This window comes from Carassius auratus, chromosome 20 (genome assembly GCF_003368295.1).
Source record: "Carassius auratus strain Wakin chromosome 20, ASM336829v1, whole genome shotgun sequence".
Taxonomy (NCBI): Eukaryota; Metazoa; Chordata; class Actinopteri; order Cypriniformes; family Cyprinidae; genus Carassius; species Carassius auratus.
The window spans coordinates 21,304,736-21,325,068 of NC_039262.1; positions in this window are offsets into that span (position 1 = coordinate 21,304,736).

Sequence of the window (20,333 nt, forward strand, 5' to 3'; positions counted from 1 at the left end):
AGTCATAATTAGGCTGCAAGTCTGAATTATGAACTGGTAAACGACAAACTGATCACATAACATGTTTGTAAAGCTTTAAATGTTAACTGTTAAAAAGCAATGTTATCAGCTTTTATGACTAAACATTTGCAAAGATTAGATTAGATTAGATTAGATTAGATTCAACTTTATTGTCACTGCACATGTAGGTACAAGGCAACGAAATGCAGTTAGCATCTAACCAGAAGTGCAATAAGCAGTAAGTACAGAATAAAGGTCTATAATATGTACAATAACTATACAGGTAAGTATTATGGACATAATTTACAGATATTAAATACTATATGCACGATATACAGATAGGTGTACTATGAACATACTATACAGATGGATTATGTAAAAGTGTATGTACACTATAGGCAGAACTATGAACATAATTTACAGTATTGCAATGGACAGTAAAGTGCATAGAAAATATTACAATGTGCAAATGGATTATACAGTGTTCCTGGATGAACAGACAGTAGTGCAGGTAATAAGTTACTGTTTTTGCTTGTTGTGAATAAATAAATAAATCAGTCAGAGTGTTGAAGAGGGGGAGGAGTCTATGTGTGGTGTGGGGGGTGTTGAGGGGTGTCAGAGGGCAGAGTTCAGCAAGGAGACAGCTTTAGGGAAAAAGCTGTTCCTGAATCTTGTGGTCCTTGTCCGGAGGCTCCTGAAACGCCTCCCGGAGGGCAGGGGGTTAAACAGTCCGTGGTCAGGGTGAGAGGAGTCCTTCAGAATGCTGCGAGCTCGACGTAGACAGCGTTTCCTCTGGATGTCCTCAAGAGCAGGAAGTGGTGTCCCTGTGATGCGCTGGGCAGTTTTCACCACCCTCTGCAGTGCCTTGCGGTCAGCCACTGAACAGTTCCCATACCAGACTGTGATGCAACTAGTCAGGATGCTCTCGATCGCACACCGGTAGAAGTTAACCAGGATGGATGAAGACAGCTGGTTCTTCTTCAGTGTCCTGAGGAAGAAAAGGCGCTGGTGAGCCTTCTTGACCAGGCTGGAGGTGTTTGTGGCCCAGGACAGTTCCTCCGAGATGGTGGTTCCCAGGAACTTGAAGCTGGAGACACGTTCAACAGCCAGCCCGTTAATGTGGATGGGGTCATGCGTGCTTCCATTCTTCTTCCTGAAGTCCACAATGAGCTCCTTGGTCTTATTGGTGTTAAGGAGCAGGTTATTGTCAGCGCACCATGTGGCCAGGTGCTGTACCTCTTCCCTGTAGGCAGTCTCATCGTTGTCACTGATGAGGCCAATCACCGTGGTGTCATCTGCAAACTTAATGATGGAGTTGGATCCATGCACAGGCTTGCAGTCGTGGGTGTAAAGGGAGTAGAGGAATGGGCTCAGCACACAGCCCTGTGGTACGCCAGTATTAAGTGTGATGGTGGTGGAGTGGGTGTGACCTGACCGAACATGCTGAGGCCTGTTGGTCAGAAAGTCCATGATCCAGTTGCAGAGGGAGGTGTTGATGTCCAGGTCTCCAAGTTTTGTGGTCAGCTTGGAGGGAATGACGGTGTTAAATGCTGAACTGAAGTCAACAAACAACATCCTAACGTACGTGTTGTTATTGTCCAGGTGTGTGAGTGCAGAGTGCAGCACTGTGCATACTGCATCCTCTGTGCTCCTATTTCTGCGGTAGGCAAATTGGTGTGGGTCCAGTGTGGGTGGGAGGCAGTCTTTGAGGTGTGCTAGGACCAGTCGCTCGAAGCACTTCATAATGATGGGTGTGAGTGCTACGGGGCGATAGTCATTCAGGCACGTTGGGGAGGAGTGTTTCGGTACTGGCACAATGGATGTGGACTTAAAACATGTTGGCACAGTTGCTTGGGTGAGGGACAGGTTGAAAATGTCTGTGAAGACCCCTGCAAGCTGCTCTGCACATGCCCTAAGCACACGTCCAGGAATGCCATCCGGGCCAGCAGCCTTGCGTGCGTTGATCCGGCTCAGTGCAGTGTGGACATCTGTGGAGGTGAGTTTGAGAGGTTGGTGGTCTGAAGAGGCTGAGATTTTGGTGGCGATCTCCTTGCTGTCGCTGTTGAAGCGAGCATAAAAGTCATTTAGCTCGTTAAGGAAGGAGACGTCCGTGACTGTTGGTGTGGAGTTGCTTGACTTGTAGTCACTGATGATCTGGATGCCCTGCCACATGCGTCGGGGGTCAGAGTTGGAAAAGTGTTCCTCTACCTTCAGCTTGTAGCAGTACTTGGCCTTTTTGATGCCCCTTTTCAGGTTAGCCCTGGATTTACTGTAGGCCTGAGCGTCGTCTGACCTGAAAGCAGTGTTGCGGGCTTTCAGCAGAAGTCGCACCTCCTTGTTCATCCATGGCTTCTGATTAGGGTATGTTGTTATCTGTTTTTCTGTTGTTACACTGTCAATGGTGGAGTTGATGTGATCCAGTACAGAGGAGGTGTAGATATCAATGTCCGTGTGAGAGCCACAGGCAGCCTGTGAAGCAAACATACTCCAGTCAGTGTGTTGAAACCTGTCTTGAAGTAAAGAGTCTGCTCCAGTTGGCCACACTTTGATGGTCCTCACTGATGGCTTCACACGGTTGATGAGGGGTGAATACTTAGGGGTGAGAAACAAAGAAAGGTGATCAGACTGTCCGAGGTGGGGGAGGGGGCTCGCGATGTAAGCTCCATTGATGTTTGTATAAACATGATCCAAAGTTTTGTCTCCTCTGGTGTGGCAGGAAACATGCTGGTGAAATTTGGGGAGTACTGTTTTTAATTTGCAGTGATTAAAATCACCCGCGACAATAAAAGCAGCCTCTGGGTGAGCAGTCTGTTGTTTACTAATGGCTGCATGAAGTTCGTTCAAAGCAAGCTTGGCATTAGCATCCGGTGCAATATAGACTGCGGTTATTATGGTGGAAGTGAACTCCCGTGGCAGATAAAAAGGTCTACATTTAACCATGAGAAACTCTAGGTTAGCTGAGCAGTGTCTCCCAACAATGACAGTGTTCGTACACCAAGCTTTGTTGACATAAATGCACAATCCACCACCTCTTGTCTTGCCGGAGTCATCTGCCGTTCTATCTGCCCGGAGCGTGTAGCGTCCTGCTAGCTCAATAGCATTGTTGGGTACGTCGCTGTGTAGCCATGTTTCCGTGAAAACCATGACATTGCAGTCCATAAGTCTCTTACTGTGGGTGATGCGGAGTCGTAACTCATCCATTTTGTTCACCAGTGACCGCACATTAGCGAGGAAAATGCTGGGTAAAGAGAGCCGGAGCGGTGTTAGCTTTAGCTTGGCTCTTAGACCTCCGCGCTTCCCCCGCCTTTGTTTACGATCTCGACGCCGCCTGCGAGCACTTCCGCCCGGCCGGGTAGAGTGCGAAGCCTCGGTTGTTCTAGCGATCTCAGGGATGAGTCGAAGATTGGTGATAAAACTGCTGGTAAAGTCCTCACCGATATCCAAAAGCTCCTGTCGGGTGTATGATGTTAAAGCAAAGCTGTTCAGTACGAACAGACCCGAGATGAGCAGGAATAATACTGCAAAATTGCAAAAACTGGAGAGACGCTGAGCCTCGCGATGTGTTCGCGCCGCCATCTTGTACTGGAGAATCTGCACAAATAAAATTCTTAGGGGCCGTTCACATATCGCACCTAAAAACGCGTGGAAAACGCTAGTCGCGCCGCTTTCTCCTTCTTTCCAAAGCGCTCGGGCAGAAGCGCCCCTGAGGCGTCTGCCTTTGCTAAGCAACCATGACGTGCCCTCTCCATGAAGACCCGGAAATTTCAGCAAATGATAAATGGATGCGGTGTGGATGCGCCTTGGAAAAACGGGCGCATCGCACCGCGTGCGTGTCGCGACCGCGTCGCTTCCATTATGAGAGTGCATACTGCGCGCCTACATAGGAAATAACGAACATGAGCACGCAAAAGACACGATATGTGAACGGCCCCTTAAACAGTTCAGTAGTGCAGAGTTTACAGGTTACTCTTCATTTTAAAGGCTCAAAGTAAAGTACTCCCACTTCCCGCTGAATGCTGCAGAGACGCTGTTCGGGAAGCACGTGACATAAAACGAGGCCAGCTATTGGCTATTCGCTACTTCACCTGCTGTACTGGCTGAGTAAAACCTCCGGTGGCTCATTACTGCCACACTTTGGTCACCGCAGATTTGAAATATGCACGAAATGAGCCGCTTATGGCAAATAAAATTTATTTAGCGACGAATCGATTACTAAATTAGTTGACAACTATTTTAATAATCGATTTTAATCGATTAAATCGATTCGTTGTTTCAGCTCTAATTTCCAGTAACATAATGTATATTAGAATGAATGTCCATTAAATAGAAAACATTTATAGAGTTACATTTTAATAATTATTCAACAGTATTACTGTTTTTTTTTTTTTTTTTTTTTTTTTATCAAATATAAATATTCCTGACTGCAAATATATACATACATGCATACATGCATACAAAATTACAGTGGTGGCCAAAATTATTACAACAGTAATTTCACCATCAGTTGTAATAATCCAGTTTTTTTTTTTTTTTTTTTTTTTTGCAAAAGGAGTCTGACAGCCAGAGATCCCCACAGACATCTGATCTCATCATCATCCACTCTGTTTGGATTGACATAAAAAAAAGAAGATCCGTGGCAACGTCTCCAAGATGCTTCAAGAAACCTACCTGCAAAGCTATTGTACTGTTAAAAGTTGTGTGCACTTGTGTAAAAATGCTGAAAAATGAGGATTCTCTCAAAAAAAATGTCATGAATAGTTGCCTTTCAGGAACTCGAGCATGTCGAAAGCTTTAGGAATGCTCTGGTGAGACCCCATTCAGAAGCATATGTGAAATCAGGCAAAATGCGAAGCGAGATGTCATGAGCGGGGTGACGTGACCAATCAGGAAGATCACCTGCAAGATCCACTGCTACCTTTCAGGGATCGGAGGCATGCCCTGCGGTTTCTTCCCCCTGGAGAGAGTCAGGTGCTTTATCTATCTTCCTTCGAAGAGGTTGATGTGATGAGCCTCGACAAAGAGTAGACTATGGACCCACCACTGAATTCCCTCACATATGAGGAGCTAGTGGAGGTTGTGACTAACACTGTAGCCAAGCTCAACATTAATTGGCCAACCAGGAAACAGGATGCTCATCCCAAAAGCAAACTGGACGAGCACTTGCTTTTCCTGCTGGATGCCCCGTTATCGCCTTCTTGCCTCTTTGGCATGCAGTAGACACTGTCATCGAGAGGCTTCAGGAGGTGAAGAAGCAAGTGGTGACATTCCAGTGCTTCTTCCCTCACTGCTCCCAGGTCTTTGGAGCAAATTATGTACTTTACATATTTCATTTGAACATAACGCGGCTCATCGTCAATCACTACTTTCTGGCATACACCATGCCTTCCAAGTAAGGTTATAGGCAGTGGAAACGCAAGCCTTATCAGGGTTACCCATACCAAATTAAACTGTATTGAACTGTACTGTACCGTAACGCTCAGTGGAAAAGAGCCATTAGACATGTGGAAGAAACGTTGGTTCCTGTCACAAAGTCCATCGCTGGGGGCTCCTTGTTGTTATGTAATGCTAACGACGGATGAAAGATTTCAGCCAGGCGGAAGTGTCCACTCTGGTTCTCCCTCACGCATCCAGCCCCGCTTGTGCTAGATGGTATGATACAGATGTTTGTATGCATTTGCCCCGATCGCTCCGCTCCCGGGAATACTGAGGAGAGTATGCTGGGATGGAGTCCGTCTGCTGCTAGTAGCCCCATTCTGGCCAGATGGTTCTCGGACCTTTGTCCCTCCTTGACGGCTCTCCGCTGAATATTTAAAGCAGGAAGGGCCTCCTCTTTCAGGCAGGGGGCACCATCATTCACCCCCACAGGAGTTAAGCCATAGCTGCTCACCACACCCTTCATGGTAGTCAGACAGTGGGAAGACACCCGTTAGTTACATATTTCCTCCATGGCACCCTGAGGGTGAGGTCAGTACAGCGCACCAATGTGCCCTGGAGGCTCTGTGCAAAGCCCCCTTTAACCCACTGAAGATATCTCAGACAAGCTTCTTAAGCACAAGATGATCTTCATGCTAGTTATATCTTTGCTGAAAAGGAAAGGAGACCTCCAGGCACTTGCTGTGTTGTGCCTGGACATAGCCCCAGGCATGGCTAGGGCATTCCTTTACCCGAGACCTGGGTATGCCCCTAAAGGGCCCACTTCCTTACAAAGTCCCATTGTGATGCAAGACTCAATCTGCTCTGTCCAGTGTAAGTACTGGATGCTTGTGTCCACAGTGCTGCCCATGTGGCATTGACAGATCAGTTATTTGTTTGCTTTGGTCCACCTAAGAAAGGGGTCCAGCGACCAAGAAAACCCTTAGTCGGTGGGTGGTTGAGAACATTACACCAGCTTCCAGTCACCCATAGGGGACTCCAGGGCCTTATCTATGTGTGTGACCCTTCAAGATGTCTGTGTTGCGGCAGGCTGGTCCTCTCCACACACATTCATCCGGATCTGCAGGGGAACATCTCAAGGTTACATATGTAACTATAGTTCCCTGAAGGGAATGAGACACAACGTCTCCCTGCCATACTCCCTTCATCCCTGCTGGCGCTCACTTCCACAGAAGCTAACATGTGAGCTTGCCCGATGCGCCTTTATGTTTCCTGGTTGCTCACGTCAAAACTCGACACATTTCTGTCCCCCAATTCAAGGTCCATGTTACACTTTGATGGTCCAGTCAGTCAGTCAGTCAGTCAGTCATGCATTCAGATAGGCAGTCAGGTAGGCAGGCAAAGGAAGGGAAAGGAAGGAAGGAAGGAATATATTGTAAACTAAGTCCATATGATTTAATTTGAGCTTTTTTCCCATTTTCTAAACGCTGATTCAGATGATGCTAACCCTGAAACAACATACAGAATATGGATTCACATAATAATTAATTGATGTTGATAGTGTTCATGGTTGACTTCTTTCTGAAAATTCCTGGCATATGCACATAAACTGACAGTCACCACTTATAACCTACTACTAAATATTGTAGAAACTTAATTTTCTATAGAGTTGCTTTGCAATAATTTGTATCGTAAAAAGCACTATACAAATAAACTTGAATTTAATTGAAAAAGGACACATACAGACCACATCAAATATGGTAAAAAAAAAAAAACATACACAATATTGTGTATCCATATATTTTCACTGTAATAAGTGCAAGCTCAAGGACTTGTAGTTTGTAATATTATGGGTGCCATTTCATTTTTTTTTTTTTTTTTTTTTTTTACTTTTTTAAAATTTTTATTGTACGTTAAATACGATTCTTGCACTTTAAACAAGATGTATTTCTCTGAGCCTCCCAAAACTAACTTACAATCACAATATACAACATTTACAATGTAAAATTACCACAAAAATACAATGAAGCTATATATAGACTAGGACTGTATTTGAATGCAAATCTGACTATAAATACCTACAAAACATGGGAAATAAACACCTTTTAAAAAAGAAACATCTTGCACACACATACACAACCGAGAGAGCCCACAGAGCTTTTCTCAAAGCCAGCCGACTAAAGCAGCCATCAGCTTTTTATCAAATCCTGTCAGAGTGATGGAAGGATGCCAAGCACATCCACACAGACAGTGTGTGAGAAAGGGGACTTGCAGTTTACCACCGCCATCCTCATGCATAACAATTCAGTAATGCATTTGGAGATTTGTGAGAGTGAGTTCAGTGGAAGCAAGATGCATTCTCAGACAAGCAGATGCTTTAGAAAAATATTTTTCTTTAAAGACCATATGTCTCTGAAGAGACGGCTTATCCTTGCCAATAGATGCAAATAAAGTCATAAAAAAACAATAATAATAATAATAATAATAATAATAATAATTTGCAATCAAGCTTTGCATCTCAAGCAATGGAAATATACATTTTAAACATATTATTCTAAAAAGGTTTGATGCTTATCTTTTTCTACACCTTTTGCCATAGCAGCAGCATGTATGTTCTGCATATATACTGTATGCAAAACAGATAACATACTTTTTTTTTTTTAAGTAGGCAAATAGTCTTATTTTCCCTCTCTCTCACATAAATGTATTCAATAACCCATATTTTATTATTATTATATTATTGAAAAAACATAAAATATGGGACCCACTTTATATTAAGTGGCCTTAACTACTATGTACTTACATTTTAATTAATAATTTAGTTAAATGTACTTATTGTGTACATACATGTTTTTACATTGTACTTATATTTAAAAAAAAATAAAAACTAGATGTAATTACATCTGTATTTAATTTCTGTAATTACATTTATAATTACACTGTTGACCCATACTTTACTCCTTAACCCACCCTTAAACTTACCCATACCTCCAACCCTCTCCCTAACCTTACCCCTATGCCACCTCAATAGCAGCAAAAGTGTTTTACAATACAATATGAACACAATAAGTACATTGTACTTATTTTTTTATGTAAGCACATAGTAGTTAAGGCCACCTAATATAAAGTGGGACCAAAATATGTATTATTTAAAATTCTTTAGTAATTAAAATACTTTTACAATTAAAAATAAAAAAAATAATTTATCATTATTATCTCTGCAACCACTTGCACACTTTACAACGTAACCACTATTTTTGAAGAAAACAAAGGATACTGATAATTTGCTTGCCAGTTAAGTTTAATTTTTATTTTGCAAATGTTATTTTACACACATATAATTTTTTGTGCACATGGCAATACTGATTATATAAAAATTCATTTACATGGAGATGCTAAACGTATAGGTATCTTTTTTTTTTCAAAATCCCATTTTCAGGCCCCCATCACACAGTTATCATGTAAATGATTGGCCAGACACAACGGGTTAAAAACAGTGTTCTGAAAATGCCCCCTACAATACAGTGCAATGCATAAGCAATCTTTATAGAGAACCAGTACAGAGGGACTGATATATCTTGCACTGACATATCTTGCAGCAAAGAAGGATTCTAAAAATGCAGCATTCATTTTTAGTAAAGTAGATTAGAGTAGAGTAGAGTAGAGTAGAGTAGAGTAGTAAAGTTACATTTTCTGAATAAAAATTTCAGTGAAATCTAGCCCACACAATCCCATATGGCACACCATCATATCCCTGAACAGGCATCCTTATATCTAATGATTTATAACAGACAGATTTAATGACTTATGTAACACTGTTTTACTCAAGTCAGCAAGCACATAGAGACAGAATTATTTTAGATGTCAGCGTGAAATTATTTGTCATTATAACAACTAAATGTTGTTAGGTTTTGACATCTACAGCAAATTTAGTAGAAAGAGGCTGAAATGTGTTAACTTTCAAAAAAAAAAAAAAAAAAAAAAAAACCTAAGGAACCACATTATTTACTTTGACTTTTTATCGTTCCAAAAAGGCTTGTTAATCTTGCCATCTAATGTGACGAGTGTGTGTGTAGGCATGTATATGTGTGTGTGTGTGTGTGTGTGTGAGTGGAAAGGCAGCAGCTAAACATATGCACCAGCATATTTGGAACACATTTAAAGAGAAGGAAACACAGCCTCAGGTAAAATTGTTTCTCCCGTGCAGGGGAACCCCTGATCAGCCTCTGTCTGCCTCTCAGGCTGTTTGTAAATCTAAACCCCAGTTGTATATGTACCAGCAGACTGTGTCCATGAATTCACATGAGCACATTTGCATCGCAGTAGTAAATCTTCCAAAGATATATTTCTGGAGCAATAAATCCATTAATAACCTGGACTACTGACAGCAACACTACCTTTATACGATTCTAAACATTATTTATCACTGCCTCTATTTTATTTATTTTTTTCTATGGCTCCCAATGTCTATAATCAGAATTTGCATACTCAAATTAAACAAGCTTTCCAGATTTACACCAAAGTGACAGTATGTTAATTAAGCATATGGTGCACTTTCCACAAACAGGGTTCTGGACTCGGACAGAAGAAGAAGAAGAAGAAGAAGAAGAAGAAGAAGAAGAAGAAGAAGAAGAAGAAGAAGAAGAAGAGCAGGGTCATAAGGTCATATGGTCAGGGTCTCGAGACATGTTTTAATTTATGGTTGCCATGACTGACGGCCTCGCAGAGCCCAATGCCATAAGGTTTGCCATCGTTAACATTAACTATAAAGGCAACTTTCCACAAATGTTATGAATGCTGACAAATTATATATCTTTTGAAAGGTCTATTGCAATGGTGTCAAACTCAGTTTGTTGCAGGCCACTGTCCTGTAGAGTTTAGCTTCAATCCTAATTAAACACACCTGAAGCAGCTAATCAAGGTCTCCAGCAATAATATCTAGGCTTATGGCTGGTTCAAGAACTTTCTTTTAAACCTCAGATTGACTATATACTTTGTAAGATTTATTATCTATCTATCTATCTATCTATCTATCTATCTATCTATCTATCTATCTATCTATCTATCTATCTATCTATCTATCTATCTATCTAATGTTTTCTTGTTTAGAAACTTTTTGTAATTGGTTTAGATCACTAGAAACTTCCAGTCATGTGTTTTAGAGCTGATTGGAGATACACTCTGTGTGTACATGTGGTCTATAGGTTTAGCACCAGTATCCTCTCTCTGTTTTATAATAGACATGCTTCAGACGGAGAAGAGAGAAAATTATATATTTGGAAGTTTATGAATAATATTTTTCCTTTGTTGAATAAGATCTCTGAAAGCCAATCAGAATCCCCTTGACTTTAAAGAGTTCGAACATTCTCAAGGAAACATAATTATGCCCCTGATGTGTGATTTTAATTGCTGGATACAATAATAAGAATAAAAAAGTATACACAGGCATTTGATATGTAAATAACTAGCTACATTATGCAATGTTTATCAAACATACAATATTCGTTGGATTTGTTGGATTGAAAAACATGTCATGGCTGTCATTGTTTCAACATATGCCGGACGACTCTTAAAACAAAACTGTGGTTTAATTGGTACACTTCAGCTTTCTCTGCCTGGACACAAGACATCCAAAGATAACAGATTCCATTAGCCAGCATCAGAATCTCTAATGCAGGTGGATGAATGCTCAATGAAGACAAAAATAAATAGTCTTCTAAGAGATGCTTTTATCGGAAGAGACATACAGTACACTTATTACCAGGGTAATCTCCTGGGTTAAGATGAGGTTAAGTGTCTTGCTTAAGGGCACAATGGCAATTGCTCATAGCTTAATCTTGTTTGACCTCAAATGTTCCGGTTACCAGCCCTGAACATTAGCGGGCTTGCACAAACATAACAGGATAATATATATATATATATATATATATATATATATATATATATATATATATATATATATATATATATATATATATATATATATATATATATATATATAGACCACAAGTTTGGACACACCTTCTCATTCAAAGAGTTTTCAGACCCACTTTATATTAAGTGGCCTTAACTACTATGTACTTACATTTTAATTAATAATTTAGTACAATGTACTTATTGTGTACATACATGTTTTTACATTGTACTTATATAAAAAAAAAACTACATGTAATTACATCTGTATTTAATTTCTGTAATTACATTTATAATTACACTGTTGACCCATACTTTACACCTTAACCCACCCTTAAACCTCCAACCCTCTCCCTAACCTTACCCCTATCCCACCTCAATAGCAGCAAAGGTGTTTTACAATACAATATGAACACAATAAGTACATTGTACTTATTTTATTATGTAAGTACATAGTAGTTAAGGCCACCTAATATAAAGTGGGACCGAGTTTTCTTTATTTTCATGACTATGAAAATTGTAGAGTCACACTGAAGGCATCAAGGGCTATTTGACCAAGAAGGAGAGTGATGGGGTGCTGCGCCAAATTACCTGCCCTCCACAGTCACCGGTCCTGAACCCCATCGAGATGGTTTAGGGGTGAGCTGGACTGCAGACAGAAGGCAAAAGGGCCAACAAGTGCTAAGCATCTCTCGGGGAACTCCTTCAAGACTGTTGGAAGACGATTTCAGGTGACGACCTCTTGAAGCTCATCAAGAGAACGCCAAGAGTGTGCAAAGCAGTAATCAAAGCAAAAGGTGGCTACTTTGAAGAACCAAGAATATTACATATTTTCGGTTGTTTCACACTTTTTTGTTATGTATATAATTCCACATGTGTTAATTCATAGTTTTGATGCCTTCATGAAAATAAAGAAAACCCTTTGAATGAGATGGTGTGTCCAAACTTTTGGTCTGTACTATATATATATATATATATATATATATATATATATATATATATATATATATATATATATATATATATATATATATATATATATATATAGTATATTTTCCATATGCCTATAACTAAATTTATTTATAATTGACTGTTGAGTCAATAAGTTGGTTGCCTAAATGACTACTTCACTCATCAGTCATGCAACTGAAAATTCTGTCATCATTCATACATTTTTTTTCTGTGCAAAGATGAAAGTGTATTTTTTAACACTATACTTTGAGTGTATTTCTACATAAACTACTCAAGCTCACTAATCAAACAAGTCAACCTCACTAAACACCATTTAGACTCATCCCTAATTTATTTCATCCTACTGTTAAAGTGAAGGAGTGAATGGAAAATCTAATTTCTAAAAGTCACAGGAAGTCCACAGTTCGATTTTAACAAAGTTTACCACTGACTTGATGAGATCACTGAGCAGGGCAAGAAAACAAACTTCAAGAAGATTTATAGCGTGGCCATTGTCTGGTTTGTATTATAAATACAGCTCATATACAAAAGATTCAAAATGATTCAAAATAAAGTGGAATGATTTGTGGCAAACATGTTAAACCCAGCTAAATAGCTGCAATCATCCTCATAGCTCATTTGGAGAACAAACTGCCTGTAATATAATGGATGACACCTTATTTCCGAGGGCCCGTGGGAAATTATGTTCACTCTGTGTGTCTCCTGATGGGACAGGGGAGCATATGGAGAGATAGAATACAAAGGCTCCAAGTTGACAAGAGATTTCTTAAGAGCCAGCTGGAAGAAACATCGTTAACATGTCATTACAAAACCTGTGAAGTAAGACCATAATCAAGGAATCTTTCCACATGTGCTTACTGAGATAGAAGAGCTGGCAAAGCCGCTAATAAAAACAGGGGAAAAGAAAGTTATCTCTGCCAGGCAGTACACACACATGGACACATTTACCAGGATTCCTGTCATCCTAAAGCACAGGGTAATCTCAGTTTGTGCATAGGCACAGACACACCTAGTAAATTCAGAAGTAATTGCGATTGCCTGTAAGCTGGAATCATGCAAAATCTTGCATTCCTTAAGACGGCAAAGTGATTGGATTGCTTTCATCTCTCTCAGTATGTAAATCCACCTCATAAGTGGAATGAAGGTTGAAGTACATTTGCATTATAATTACTGTTATGATCATTATAGCGCTTTAATTAAAATATGTGGTATATTTGAATCAGTGGTTTACAGAAACTGAGTGATTTTAGCTTTTAGGCAATTATTTTTTTGGGTGACAATGTCTATCTAATTATGCACAGGATGCTGCTATTATAAACATCCAAACAAAGAAAGGGGTAAAGGGTTTATTAAATAAACAAATATAGAGAAAAAAAATAAATGGATAAAGATTACAGATAGATAGAACAAATTGTTTATAGAACAAGCCATTATTTTTGTTTTCTTTGCACACACACACACACACACACACACAAAACATATTCTTGAAACGTCATAAAATTAAGATTAAACCACTGATGTCACATGGAATATTTTACTGATTTCCTTACTATGTTTCTAGGTCTTGAACATGCCAGTTGCATTGCTGCCTATGCAGGGTCAGAAAGCTCTCGGATTTCATCAAAAATATCCTAATTTGTGTTCCAAAGATGAACGAAAGTCTTGCGGGTTTGGAAAAATGAGAGTGAATAATTAATGACGGATCTTAAATTTTTGGTTTAACTGTCCACTTAAAAAACTGCTTCTTCTTAACAACTACAAGCAATTTATCAACTTACAAACCCTAAGCAGAAGAAACATTCCGAGAAAGTTACAGACTTTTCATGGAAGCCCCCTTCCACCACGAAAAAAAAAAAAAAAAAAAAAAAAAATTCAAAGATTATTGCTTACATAACAATTATTTTATTTTATTTTTCTCAGAATTGTGAATTTACGCCTCTAAATTCTCTCTCTCTCTCTCTCTCTCTCTCTCTCTCTCTCTCTCTCTCTCTCTCTCTCTCTATATATATATATATATATATATATATATATATATATATATATATTATTTTTAGTGCTGTCAAAATTAGCGCGTTAACGCATTCGATTAATTTGAAATATTTAACGCGTTAAAAAAAAATTTACGCAATTAACGCGGTTGCAGTTTTTTTTTTATTTCCGGTTGTGGCCCATGTGTGTTCAACGTGCAAAGAAATATGGATAAGACCAAGGAAGGACTTTTGGACGGAAAGTTTAAGTATAAAACTCTGCCGGATGGTTCTGTGGATAAAACAAAAGTAATCTGTGCATTTTGCAAAGCCGAATTTAATTACCACAGAAGTAATTCGTCTTTAGCATATCACTTAAAAGCAAAACACCCCACCGAAACCATCTCTACGGGGCCTCGCCAATGTAAATTGCAGGAGTGCGTTCGTGGTAAAATGACAAGATCTGTAAGTGATAAGGTAATAAATGCTTTGGTTATTTGGATAGCTAAAAACTGCCGACCCATTAACATAGTAGCTGACGATGGACTGCGGGACATCATTAGAACTGCATCCGGAGATGCCTCATACAATATGCCCTCAAGAGGAACCATCATGTCAAAAATACACACTTTGTATGACGATGAGAAGGCACAGAGGATGAACACGTTACAGCAAGCGACACACATCGCACTGACAGGGGACCACTGGACTTCTGTGATCAATGACAACTACTTAGGCATCACAGCGCACTTCGTTGATAAAGAATGGAAATTGCATTCATTCGCACTAACCGTGTCTAAAACTGAGGAACGACAGTATGCTGAGGCATGTGCGGATCATTTTCTCGATGTGGCAAGAGAATGGAAAATCGAGGACAAGTTAAGCACACTTGGCACTGACAGTGCTCGTAATATGGTTGCTGCCGCGAGACTACTTCCATTTGAACACCTGCCCTGCACGGCCCACATTTTGCAACGAACTGTCACAGTTTCCATTCACGGCAGTGGATTTGAAAGTGTCCTAGCTAAATGTCGCAAGATTGTTGGGCACTTTAAGCATAGTCCATCCAACGCTCACGAACTAATGGAACAGCAAGTTGCATGTGGACAGAAACAAGAATCTCTCGTTCAGGACGTTACGACTAGATGGAATTCTACCCTAGAGATGGTGAAGCGAATTCAGCGAAACAAATCTCCTCTGACCACTACCCTGGCTCAGCAAAAGAGCAATGTTGCCATGTTGACTACACAGGAGCTTGCCAAACTGCAAAAGCTGGAGGAACTACTTGAACCTTGCAGGTAGATTAATATTATTTTCTCCGTCTCTTTTCTGTTTTCACTATCCCCCAATCTGTGTGTGCGTGTGTGCCCGCTGCCAAGGCATGCTGCGTAAAACAAAAATAAATATAAGTTAAGACTAGTGTAAAACATTATTAAAAAGGTGAAGAAGAAATAAATATGGTGTTGAACAATGTAATGTAAATAAAATACAATTATGTATGTGTGTGTGTGTGTGTGTGTGTGTGAGAGAGAGAGAGAGAATGAGCGAGTGTGAGAGTGTAAGTGTACATGTTACATACTGGCACAAAATTAGTTTCTTTGCATTTAATAGCAACATCTTGTGCTTTCCATTGCAGATATGTAACTGAACTGCTGGGAGGAGAGCAGTACATCTCCTGCTCAGTGGTATTGCCAGCCTTGTGCCACTTGTTCAAAATTATGGAGTCCACAGAGGATGATCCAGCGTATGTAGTTCAATTAAAAAATGATTTTACTTCAGACCTATCTAAAAGGAAGGACAGCACTAATCTCACATGGCTGAAGATCGCTACTGCAATTGACCCAAGGTTTAAAGACCTAAAGTGTCTTCCCAAAGATGAAAGGAATGAGGTGTGGGCTTCACTAAGCAAGCTGTTAATGGCACAGAGTCCTGGAAAACAAGAGTCTAAAGAGACAACAGACCAACAGCCACCAAAGAAGAGAAGGATCTCCGTCTTGCTGGTTTCTTCTGATTCAGAGTCAGATGAAGAGGAAGAGTCCATAGAACAGTTTCTTAACCGCTACAAAGCAGAGCCCAAATTGCACATGGAGGGTTGTCCACTACAGTGGTGGAAAAAGAGAGAAGCAACACATGCAAGGCTGGCACCAATAGCATGCAAGTATCTGTCAACCCCTGCTACAACGGTGCCTTGTGAGAGACTGTTCTCACTCTCAGGTCACATCATTCAAAAGAAAAGGGCCACATTGTCCCCTGATAATGTCAACAGACTGGTCTGTCTCAGCAACTGGCTGAATGTAAAGGAGGACTAAGCAAAATAGTTTCTACTTTATAATTAATGTTCTCAACTCTCAGCAATACAACGTTACAATGAGTAAAATTTTTTGTATTCATTCCTTTATTATTATTATTTTCCAATTTCCATATTTGCAATGACTATACTTTGGAATTTTTTTGCAGTCCACTTAGAATTCAACATCTGTGTTACAAGTTAAACAAAAATTCCAATAAACAATCATATTTTGAATTTAAATAGTTTCTTTGTCTTAAGTTTCCATTGATTATTTACATTTTACATTTACATATCCAAAAAGTTTCAGTCTTTTAATTGCGATTAATCGCGATTAATTTTTAAAAATTGTGCGATTAATTAGTTAATTTTTAAAAATTGTGCGATTAATTAGTTAATTTTTTTTAATCGATTGACAGCACTAATTATTATTATTTTTTTTTTGCTCAGAACTGCATGACATAAACTCGCAATTGCGAGTTATAAGGTCCGATTCTGAGAAAAAAAAAAAAAAAAAAAAAAAAAAAAAACAAGGCTGACAATTTTCTTACAATTGCAGGTTTGTCTCACAATCATTAGCATGCAACTGTGTGTTATAAACTCACAATTCAGAGAATTGTTTTAAAATAATTTTATAAAATGCCTTCCCCTCTGACTTGCACTGAAGTTTTGAACATCTCCTCTTTTTGATGGATCCACCATAAATTCTGTTTCTCCGCCAATCCCACAATTCCCAGTGCGAGCCTGTCGCTCAGCTTCCATAGAGAATGCATTAAAAACGGCTGCTCAGTTCCACGCCGGTGAATATGTACGGTAAGCATTTTCTTGGGAGTGATCTGTTATCATAAAAGATATGTCACGTGTCATGTTGTGCCTCAGAGTGCTTCACATGTCTGATTTATAAAGACATCAAATAAAGTTTATAATTGCCAAGGAAAGGGAACAGTACTGGTAAGCAGCAAAAATGAATGCCAGTGAAAATCATCTTTAGCGTTTTATCATCGCTCCACCGAGCAGCACTTTAATAGCACACCTCCATCAGACACAAATCTTGCAGACTGACACACTTCTCAGATATAATTCTATCGGATACTTTTCTATCACACATCCCTCCTTCCAGCAGATATAGAGCTGATTAGGTCTGATTCCCAGACAGAAAATTGGTGCAGGAATGCTCTAAGACCCCATAATTCAGGCTGATCGCATTTTCCAGTGGAGATGCTGACACCATGTTTTGTGCCTTTCCTGATTCTGTTTTGCTCTTCTTTATCCCCACTTTATACACTTTAAGCCTTTACCACTCTATTTTTTTCTTGTCCTTTCTTTTGTCTGTTGCCCCTGCCTTTTATTCTTGCTCTATACTTATTTGTGGGCATGAACTTTCCCACTGAAAGAAAAAAAAAAAAAACAATTCTTAATTAAAATGTATGACATAAACTAATAGTGTCTGACACAACTGTCTCACTTATGTTCCTGCTAGACTGATAAGTAACTGAGCAGTAATTATCCTCTTCCTTTTGAATGCTGTTCATTGTATGTGACAAATGTTTGTGGTGAATACCATTAGCAAGATTTCACAATATGCTGTGTCAGTATTTGACACTCAGAACCTTTTGGAATTATAGGCATAACATTGGAAATGATGCCTGCTATAGATATTCAGAGCCTCTGGATCTATCCCAGTCCCTCTTACTGTGATGATTTCTTCCATCCTTTCTCTCATAGATGTCTGAACGTTCCCACACCAGTTTAATTTCAGCAGGACAGTAAACTAAAGTCCACATGCGATGCGTTCATGTGGGCTGACATCAGCAGAGTGCCCTTAATAGTGGATTAACAGTGCAGCTAAGTAAATATGGCTTTTCATTCTATGTGTTGCAGATATTCATATTCTGAGGGTATAAAGCACCTCAGAGTTCAATAAATCTTGGGCCGTCAGACGTTGAGTCACCAACTCCCTTGGTTTGATTTAAAGGTGACAGGTTTATAACCCAGCACTCCTGGCTTTGGTTTGAAGGTGTCAACCTATATACACGCACATACCTAGCCTACATGCTATACACATACACAGATGTCACTTTGTGCCCATTCAAACTGGCACATTTCTCCTCAGATTCTGCACCATACATATAAAAAAAAATAATAATATGGTAATTGCACATTTTATCTAACAGTCTGGACTGTTTCTTGCAATTCGAGTTTACATTTTACAATTCTATATAAACCTGTTTGAACCACTGGATTGAATTCTGAGTTTGTAATTTGAAATTATAATTTTTTTTTTTTTTTTTGCACTTAAAAAGAGTATGTGTGTATGTGTGTGTGTGTGTATATATATATATATATATATATATATATATATATATATATATATATATATATATATATATATATATATATAATATTCTGGATAAAGGAGCTTAACTAAAACTGTAACAGAGTGTAACAGTGTAAAGCACATTGAAGAGTGATGAATACAGAGCACCATTGAACAGAGAGCTTCATGTGTAATAAAACAAGCACATGGCTGATTTATTCGTCTGTGGAAAGTGCTTGCGCAGAATCCTGAAGAAAGCTGGTGCTGTTTTTTCTAAAATGTTGAGCAAGGGTGCCATACAACCTCTTGAAACCATTCAGTTTAGCGGTGCCAGTAAAATTATTTATGGCATACACATGATTTCATGTCTTTATTTGCAAAAGTGTAAAAATATAGTCACAGAATCCTTACAAATATATAAAGAGCTAAATTAAACACAAGAAAAATGTAAAATTAAAATAAAATAAAAAACATCTCTCAGTCCTGATGTTCATTCATCATAGATTCAGCTCAATGATGATAACCATGATGCAACAGTCCACTTCAGCCTTCAGTCTCAAAACTATTATCCTAATGTCCTCCAGGCCTTAGTGCAATAATGTATCTCTATAAATGGAAATATTCCTTTTTTTTTACTTTAAAATAACATTTATGAATAAAGAATTTAGGCATAATTGTTATTTCCTGCTTCATGTACCGATATATTTTTGCTCTGCAATGTGCTTAGAGGATGTGAGTTCAAAGGAGTCCTTAAAAAGAGACATAACAAAAAGGTGATTAGAACATTTATTTAAAAAGGTGCAATTCTATCTAGCCCTGATCAAGGTTGTTTTATCTTCCGAAGGAAAAAAAAAAAGAAAGAAAAAAAAGAAAGAGATAGAAAAAGCTTCCCAACATTTTAGTCCTCCCTCATTGGGCTGAAACTAAAGAAAGTAAAGTTGTCTGATCTTGAAAAAGGGGGGGATCATCCATCAAAGCCTTTTCTTTTAAACTTAAAAACAACAGGGGACTTTAATGAGGTTCTGAGGTGCTCAACAGACACTAAAAATAAATAAAGAAAGCAGTTTCTCATCATGTCCTGGGGCCATGAACTAATCCAATCGCTCCTCTTGCCAAGTGACTCATATAATGACTGTAGTGACTCTCATACTTTAACCAGTCCTCTCCAAATGACTTTGAAATGTCACTGCCAGCCTTCTGTATCTTACCTCGTCTGGTGTGTGTGTGAGCATGTGTGTGTGAACTCTGGTTTTACTGTTGTGAAGTGATTATAACTCCAAAGAGAGGCTGTGTGCACATGGAGAGCTCAGCACTTGAAATATCCGATCCGATCTTTCTCTCCTGTTGCTAAGCACTGGTGTGCTCTAGCACCATATGCTCAAAAAGGTTAATGATGTGTTAAAGAACTGCCCGGCTGCAATCACGTCTACTATCTTCAAATTATTCTGATTTATTGTATTATACATAGACAGTATCACAGAAACTAATGGTGTGTTGGCATTTA